Below are 9,370 nucleotides of genomic sequence, written 5' to 3'. Positions count from 1 at the left end.
TCCAACTATGCACCACTGTAGGAACATTTCCATAAACTCAAACGTGAGGTGCCATTACAGTAAAGTGTCTATTGCTTCTGCTTTTGGCTCTTGGAGTGCTTATTCCTTTTTTTACTGCTGAACACGGACAGTAGAATGGCTAGTATTTTTGTTCCTTCCTTGAACTATATAGGTGAAGATCCATTAGGCATGTTTTTGGCTGAGTGAAATGATCTTGACCCTGACACATGGAGTCATTGGACATTTCTTAGTTTGGGTGAGGTTTTTTAGTCCAAAGATCAGGCAGCCACTGAGTTTTGGGATTTACTTGTAATCTTTTGAAGTGATATGCTACAAGATCTACACTCAGGTTATTGCTGTCTGAATACAATATGACATCAATATTGAGTTCTTTTTATTTTTAAAAAAAATATCGCCCCCGTTTCGAGTTAATATTAAAGAATCTGCACCTAATGGAACAATATTTTTGTAAAGGATATTTTGGGCACAATATCTCTGAATGCAATACTCTGACATGTAACCACTCTAGTCAATGTGTGTGTTAACCACTGCATGCTTTTCTGGGGTTATAATTGGAAGGGCCCTTATTTAGGAGTGTAAATTGGAAAAGGGCAGGATTTATTGACATTCCTACCAGTGTAACTATATTCAGGTAAGTGTCCCATATGATAACCAGGTTTCTTACCTAGACTCTGATGGGTTGCATGTGGTAGAAAAATGTGGGCAAGAGGGTATATTGAACTTATTTGTTTGAGGAGTGTTGACCATGAATGAGAATATGCATTAGTGACCCTTCAAGCTTGAGGCAGTTGCATCCTATCATTTTTTAATGGATTGCATTCTGTTGAATATTATAATGCATTGGTTTGTCTCCCCTGATCTCCAAAGTCATATTGTGCGTCATCATCCTATGAGTGAAAATTGAAGTAATGGGTGCATAGGAGCTTCATGAGGGATTACATTTAAATGTGAGGAAAGCATTGAGGAATCCCACAATTGACCTTGCTGTAATCAAGGGCCAGATGGGTGACCCTAAAATGCATGTACAAATGTGTTTGCGACCCATTTGCGCATACAACATTACACAGGGCCATGTACAATTCCTAAATAGCGAGTCACAATTTATTTGTGAGGGGGACCGCTTCCCCTCTGCAAATACAGGGTAAAATATTTTGGGGTGGCAGGCAGTGGTCCCAGGGACCACTGCCTGCCCTTAAAAAATGAAACGAAAACATTTAATTTTTTTTTAAATGCATCCCATTTTCCTCTTAGGAAAACGGGATGATTTAGAAAAAAAACCTGCTTCATTGAAAAGTAGTCCCAGACATGGTGTTCTGCTGAGACCAGCAGGCCACCATTACTGGGAGGACCAGTCATTCCCAATGGGATCGCAAATTGTGAGTGGCTCATTAATATTCATGGGCCTCGCATTTTGAGACCAAATTGGGAATTGCTAACAGTGTTGTACATTGTGATTTGAGCCTCGCAAATTGTGACTTGCAATGGTCGTACATCTGGCCTCAAGTGTCGTACATCTGGCCCCAAGTGTGAGTTACACCTGACTATTCACTCTTCATTGACAAAGCCTCTACTATGAGTAGGTGCACTTTACACAAGGCTTCACTGTGACTTACTCATGAATTTAAAGGAGTAAAACGTGTTTATTCAAGCATAACTTACTCCTGGAAATTACTCAAGAAAATGTTAGGGAATCAGCCCGGTTTGCACACTACCTTATGCATCCCACGAAAAATGCTTAGTGCCTCTAAAATGTACATCACCCAATGACTTTCTTTTAAGTTGGAAGACAATTAGTTTTCATAGTCGTTTCGTTTCGTTTCAAAAACTTTATTCGATTCCGACAAAGAATCATAAAAGTCAAAACAATACATTTAAAACATGGTTTGAAATTCATTTGAAAACAATTTTGACCTACAACACTTAATTAATAAAAAACATTTGGTTATATAATCAAAATTGTAGCCCATAACTTTTCAATCCAATTAGGTTAAGTTAATCATAAGTTCCTGATACCTATAGAAAAAAAAAAATCAAGGGCAGAAAAATCATAAACAACAATATAGATGGGCTGCAAAACAAATTCATAGAGCCAAAATTAACCATACCGTTTTCTAATCAATAATGACACACGTATAAAATTTAGCATTGCACAACAAACATCAGATGAGGACAAGGTTAACAAATGGTCATAACCCTCTTTATAATGGCATGGTTGCTTTTCCTTAAGGATCGGCTTAATAAACCTGATTCTCGGATCCTTATATAAGGGGCAAAAGAGAACAAAATGCATGGTACTTTGGCTAACTCTATTGTTACAGGGACAGGGGGGCAGTCTCTCACACCAGCTCCCCTGTTTTGGAAACGCAAAAAGAAAATGCAAAATGTGTAACCTAAACCTTGTCAAATAGAATCGCCATTGCACATGATTTGTAAAGGTTAAATAAAACTGATGCTGAAAAGTAACCTTAAAAGCGTGAGGGCTAACCAAGGAATGCACAAGTGAGGATTTCCAATAACTTAATTTGATAACAGATTTAATATCTCCCCGAATATTTTCAGGGTTATCAAAGATGTCACCAAGGCCTATTTTGTGGAGTGTTGTATTAACATAGCATAGCCACGGGATCTTATTCGTGTTCGTCAGTTTTAAACAATCCCGAAGGATGTCTCTAGACAACTGTAGATCCTCCGATAGCCATATTTTACCCCATAATAATAGGGGGGAAAGGTGTATGATGTCGCTCACATAACTCAGACCTATCTCCTCATGGGCAAATCTATTTGAAGAACTTAATGGAATAGCCAATAGACGCTTTAAAAATTTGTTCTCAGTGGTTTGTATTATGTCAGGGCTTTCGATTCCCCAAACCCCTGCCCCATAGGTAGCTACCGACACACATTTCGCTTTATACAAGGATTTTAGATGCTCGACGGGTTTTTGACCCAGCTTCCCACAGAAACGAAACAGACCTTCAATAGAGCGACTAGCACTCTGGACTCGGGTCTTCATTAACGGGGCCCAGCTTAATTTGTTATTGAAAAGGTTTCCCAGATAGTTAAAATTTTCCACCTTTTCAATAATAGTACTGTTTACTACAAACTTTCTGGTTTTTGTGCCCTTTGGGCCACAGACCATGGCAAAAGATTTGGTGAAGTTTACCTTCAGGTCTAGGTCCAACATGAAGCTATGGAAAGCATCAAGACATTGCTGCATGCTGTTTCCTGTGAGTGTCATTAATACCGTATCATCGGCATAAGAGAGCATCGGTATGCTCCTACCATTAACCTTTGGGAAATCATGGCAGTGGTCCAACAAATATTTTTCCAACCCATTAGTGTAAACTAGAAACAAAAAGGGGGCTAAAATACATCCTTGACGGACGCCCTCAGTCGAGGGAATGGATTTAGTTTTTTCTCCCCCTGGCCCAAACCTTATGGCTACTGTGGTGGCATCATGGAGTCTACGGAGCAAGTGGACCAAAGGTTTCTCGAAACCCATAGCCTCCATCATTTCCCACAGCTTGCTTCGACAGACAGTGTCGAATGCACTTGAGAGGTCCATGAAGGCAAGATGGATGGAAGAGTTCATTGCCTTCATGTATTTCCCTATAATCAGAGCCAGGTTCAGGCACTGTTCGACGGTGCCTTTGCCTTTCCTGAACCCATATTGGGAATCTACAATAAGGCCCACCGAATCTGCCCATGTTTCTAGTCTGGCTAAGATGACCCTACCCAGTATCTTACACGATGCATCGATTAGAGAGATTGGGCGATAGCATCGGGGATCAGATCTATTGCCTTTCTTGAAAATCGGCACCACTACTGCCTCCTTCCATGAAGTTGGGATACGGCTGATAACAACTGCTCTAAATACATTTAACAAAAAAGGAGCCCAAATCTTAATATTGTGCTTAAAAAAGTCCAGTGGGACTAAATCAGGACCAGGAGCTTTTAATGATATGCCTTTCAACAGAGCATCTTCCACTTCTTGCAGGGTGAGTGATAAGCTCAGGGACAGAGAGGATTGTGGGACCACCAAATCCCTAGGGTCTCCTGTTAAAGGTTCGTTAAGTGAAATTCCATGTGGATTAAAAATATCCCCAAAATGTGACTCCCATGTTTCAGATGCAATCTGCATCACGATATTGTCCTTGCCATTACTTATAAAAAGGGGGCGATTAATTACTTCCCAAAAAAGCCTGCTATCCTTCAATTCTGAGGCCTTTTCTAGATCTTCCCAAGCTAGATTTTTTAAATCCAGCTTCCTTTTTCTAATGGCTTCTTTATAGGCCAGTCTAGATGCCCTAACCAAATCTATGTCCCTAGGTTTTTGTTTTAATGCCACCTTCAGGGATCTGTGTGTTGCCGAGCATGCATCATCAAACCATCTTGGCCCTTGCCTTTTATTTTTTCCAATCGGTTTTTTGAGCCGTTCGGCTACATGCCCACATAATAACTCAAAATTCTCTATAACCTTTTCAGGGTTAGCTATTGATGATAGACATGCTTCATATTCTGTGCTATATCTATTTATTATTTCGTCCTCTAGACCTGCTGCGTCTATTTTGCCCCACTTGAGAGTGATACCTTGGTTTCTGTTATACTTTATAGGTTGTTCCCAGACAGAATGTTTGGGTTTAACGGGACAAAAGAGGGATAGAGTCAAAGGGTTGTGGTCACTGGCAGCATTAGCGATTACTTCCAGTTTATCAACGTAGTGAATATACCCACTGGAAATGATTGCAAAATCGATGAAACTCGTCGTGCCTCTACTTCCCTGAAAAGTTGGTATCGGAGCTGAATCTGGACCAACCCAGGGTTCTACTATAGATAAATCATTTAAAATAATGATGTTATTTAAAGCGTCCCCCTGTGGTGTATGTTTAAAGTGAGTCAAAGGAAAGTCATAATCTCTCAAACCACACACCTTCGAGTCCCCATGGGTGCATAGCGTACAGTTGAAATCACCCACCCAGATGACAAAGAGTAGGGGTTGCTCGTGGCGTGCACTGGCTATGGCCTCCTCTAACTTCAACATAACAGTTGTCTCATTGTTATCAAAGATGTTATAATACCAATTAATTATTAGCAGTGGTTCAGGAAACAAATTCACCAACATCATCACTTGAAACCATGGGGTGTCAGTTATCTTAGTGATTACAGGTTTACAAAGTTTTAACGAAATTGCTGTCATTAGACCACCTTTGGCCCTACCCGCTTGTGAAGGTACCGCTAGGGTATTGAAGGCACAAAAGCCCTCAATATTCTGAGTGGAACGGCTCCATGTTTCCTGGAGGCACAAAATGTCACAGACACCCACAAAATCTAACCATGCCTCATCTTCCAGTCTTGGGGCAAGCCCAGCAATGTTCCAAGAAATTAAGCACACCCTTGTTTCGCTTTGGTTCTTTATGGGTGACTCAAGTGATACCTCCGAATTTTGCCCTAGGGTAGTTAGGCTTGGTGCACTTTCTATATTGATACCAGCCTCAGGGGCCTGGGGGTTAGAAGCACGATCGTCACCCATGGGAACATTCTCCCATAAGTTATCGTTACGACTTTCTCCCTTCTCCCTCCGGCTGGGCTCTCCTATTGTCAGGGCATCAGCAGGGGAAATTTGTGATGGTCAGTCTTGCTCATCCATGCCCACAAGTGGGTCAAAGCGGTTTCTTAAAGGGATATTATTTGGGAACCACCCCGCCACCTCCTGCGGGCAGCTAAAAATGTTGGTATTGGGTGCCCCTTGCCACCAGTTATGCTGGCTATACCCATCAGGCCTATTTGTTATCCGTCTGGTGTTCTGGACAATGGTCCATGGACCCTCCATAGCTGGATGGTTTCTTGGAGGGTAAAAAAAGCTAAGGGGTCTCAGGACTATTGTGGGATTAGCTTCATACGATGGACGTGCACATAAATGCTGTGCTGTATGAGGGTCAGCAAAACTAACCACAATACAGTCACCTGCCAGGGACTTAGGTGTGGGTCCTATCCAAGGCACTCTTCGAACCATTAGCACACTGCTTCTTTGTTGGGCAGGAAGCTGTGTGTTGGAATTGAGCCAGTGGATAACTTTATTTTTCAGGGAGTGGTGGTTCTCCTGGGAGTGCTGACCCAACTCGGGGACACCGGCTAATATGATGACATAAGGCCCAGCTTCTGGTGGAAGGTCAATAAAACCTCCACGAAAGTTGGGACGGTTAGATGGCCGCTGAGAATTATGGGTTTGCCTTATAGGGTGTTGTGAGGCATCTCGTGGGTTTGGGTTCTGCCTATGTGCTAGATTAGGCAGAGGACGTACTTTTGGTGCAGCAGAACTAGGAGTTAATGCAGTCTGATTTGCAACAGTGGTACGTGGCTTCGGTATAGGTATAACTGTTGGCAAGGGCATAGCAATATTTTGGGGTATCTGTAAGGGTAATGGTAAGGGTGCTAGTTCTTTTATCTGAGGGGATGATTCGGTTTCACGTGGGTGTTTAGCTTCCATTTCTTTTAAGCTCAAACTGGCCAGAGTAACTATGGTCCTGTCCATTTCTAAGAGGTTATTCTCTATACGAGAAAGCCTCAATTCCAAAGGAGTAAGTAGTTGTTTTAACGTAACCCAGACCGTTTTGAGGAATTCTTCATCTCCCCCTCTATCATTTGATAATCCACACACCTGCCCCACTTGATCGTTCGCTTTTTTCGACTCTGGGGAGGCAACCAGAATACTAGCATCCGCTGAGGTGTTTAAGTCCGGAGCGGCTGTCCCACCCGGAGTACCTGGATTAGTTTTCATACTGTCATCCTTTAACCCCAAAGATCCTAATGCCCTTCTACTATTGAAAAACTGTGATCTGGCAATTTTCGCTTTTTTACCTGCATGTATGGCCCTAGCAATACATTTCTTTTTATAAATTGCAGCTTTCCTGGCCCTACCTAAATTCATGGAATGATTAGTTTTAGGGGGATACAAGGTGCCTGACATGCCAGTTAATAGAACAGAATCCTTAGTTGGTTCCAATGGAGTGGGTAAAGGGATCGGAGGGGATGTTAGGGAAGTAATGGAAGGGGCTGGATGAATGGCAGCCGTGATCAACAAGGGCCGTGGACCTGCTATATGCTCGGGGGTACGTGCAGAAGCAATATTCCCCATGGAAGATTTTCTAGTGCTAGCTAGATGCTCAGATAGCCTTCGTGCAGCTTCAAGATCCAGTGAGACCCTGTGCTGCATTTTGTTAATTTCCTCATCAATGGCTAAATTGGTTTTAACTAGGAAATCATCCAGTGTTCGATTAGAGTTACTCGCAGCCATTAGTGTTTTGCTTCGACTACCCCGTGAGCACATTATACAGATTAATTAAAACCCAATAAATAATTAAATATTTAAAAATACCACCAATAAGAACTGTATAATGCACCAACCAGGGGGCGTGGCCCAGCCCAGTCCTCTTAGTCCTCGAACGGCCTCAAACGGCCCAGTCTTTGCCCTGTCTTCGCCCGGGCTGCGTCCCGCGCTGCGGGAGGCGGAGGATGTGATATAGGGGGCGTGGGGGGCGGGCCAGCAGGGAGAGCGGACCGGAAGCTCTCCGTCGGTCTAGCAGGGACTTCTGGGAAATGAAGTCCCCGCACGCTCGCAGCCCCGCTGTCGCCTCGCGCCCTCTGCCGCCTAGCCACCACAAACAATGTCCCTCAGCGTGGGTCACCGCTGCACACCTCGAAGCGGCACCCGCGGAGCGGGTGCGGCGAGAAGTAGGATGATGGGCCGCTGACTGAAGATTGAAGTTGATGCTGCCGTAGGGATTAGGAACTGCCGCCAAATAGGTAAAGTGTCCCACACGTTACTTCAGGAAACACCTTTTTAAGAGCCTCGGGGGGGGCGGGGGGCGGGCCAGCAGCGAGAGCGGACCGGAAGCTCTCCGTCGGTCTAGCAGGGACTTCTGGGAAATGAAGTCCCCGCACGCTCGCAGCCCCGCTGTCGCCTCGCGCCCTCTGCCGCCTAGCCGCCACAAACAATGTCCCTCAGCGTGGGTCACCGCTGCACACCTCGAAGCGGCACCCGCGGAGCGGGTGCGGCGAGAAGTAGGATGATGGGCCGCTGACTGAAGATTGAAGTTGATGCTGCCATAGGGATTAGGAACTGCCGCCAAATAGGTAAAGTGTCCCACACGTTACTTCAGGAAACACCTTTTTAAGAGCCTCGGGGGGGCGGGGGGCGGGCCAGCAGGGAGAGCGGACCGGAAGCTCTCCGTCGGTCTAGCAGGGACTTCTGGGAAATGAAGTCCCCGCACGCTCGCAGCCCCGCTGTCGCCTCGCGCCCTCTGCCGCCTAGCCGCCACAAACAATGTCCCTCAACGTGGGTCACCGCTGCACACCTCGAAGCGGCACCCGCGGAGCGGGTGCGGCGAGAAGTAGGATGATGGGCCGCTGACTGAAGATTGAAGTTGATGCTGCCGTAGGGATTAGGAACTGCCGCCAAATAGGTAAAGTGTCCCACACGTTACTTCAGGAAACACCTTTTTAAGAGTCTCGGGGGGGCGGGCCAGCAGGGAGAGCGGACCGGAAGCTCTCCGTCGGTCTAGCAGGGACTTCTGGGAAATGAAGTCCCCGCACGCTCGCAGCCCCGCTGTCGCCTCGCGCCCTCTGCCGCCTAGCCGCCACAAACAATGTCCCTCAGCGTGGGTCACCGCTGCACACCTCGAAGCGGCACCCGCGGAGCGGGTGCGGCGAGAAGTAGGATGATGGGCCGCTGACTGAAGATTGAAGTTGATGCTGCCGTAGGGATTAGGAACTGCCGCCAAATAGGTAAAGTGTTTTCATAGTCAAATTCATGAGAAACTTCAATAACCCACTATGTTTATGCATTTAAATCAGTAAATTTATTTTAAAGTCACAACCTGCAAATTATTTTACTAGTCCTGTCCTAGCATTAAAATCTTATAAATGAATTGATAAACTAATTAATCCTTTACATCTCATTATTACGGTCCTTAAAAGGCAGCCAAAGTTAAAAATGTATTGTCTCTTTCCTTATCCTCCCTTTCTCACCTCCCCTGCCCCCTCCACTACTTTTCTCTCTCCTCTCTCTTCTCTCCTCTCCTAATTGTATTGCTTATGTTTTGAATGCTTTGTGTAATTGTTGAACTTTTTCTGTTACATTGTTGATTCTCATGTAAAGCGCTCTGATACCTCCGGGTCTAGCCAGCGCTATATAAAAGAAATGAACCTGCGGCTTCTGACAATATGTGCTCCCACTTCCCCCAACCCTCCCCCCCTCCGCTCCTACTCTTTCCAGCTTCTGTCCTCTGCCCTCTCTTGCGCCTGTCCTTTGTCCCCACCCTGTTTTTCTGTGAACCTCTTCCCTCACCACCTG

The sequence above is a fragment of the Lissotriton helveticus genome, chromosome 8 (assembly GCF_964261635.1).
Source record: "Lissotriton helveticus chromosome 8, aLisHel1.1, whole genome shotgun sequence".
Taxonomy (NCBI): domain Eukaryota; kingdom Metazoa; phylum Chordata; class Amphibia; order Caudata; family Salamandridae; genus Lissotriton; species Lissotriton helveticus.
This window is presented reverse-complemented; position numbering follows the sequence as displayed.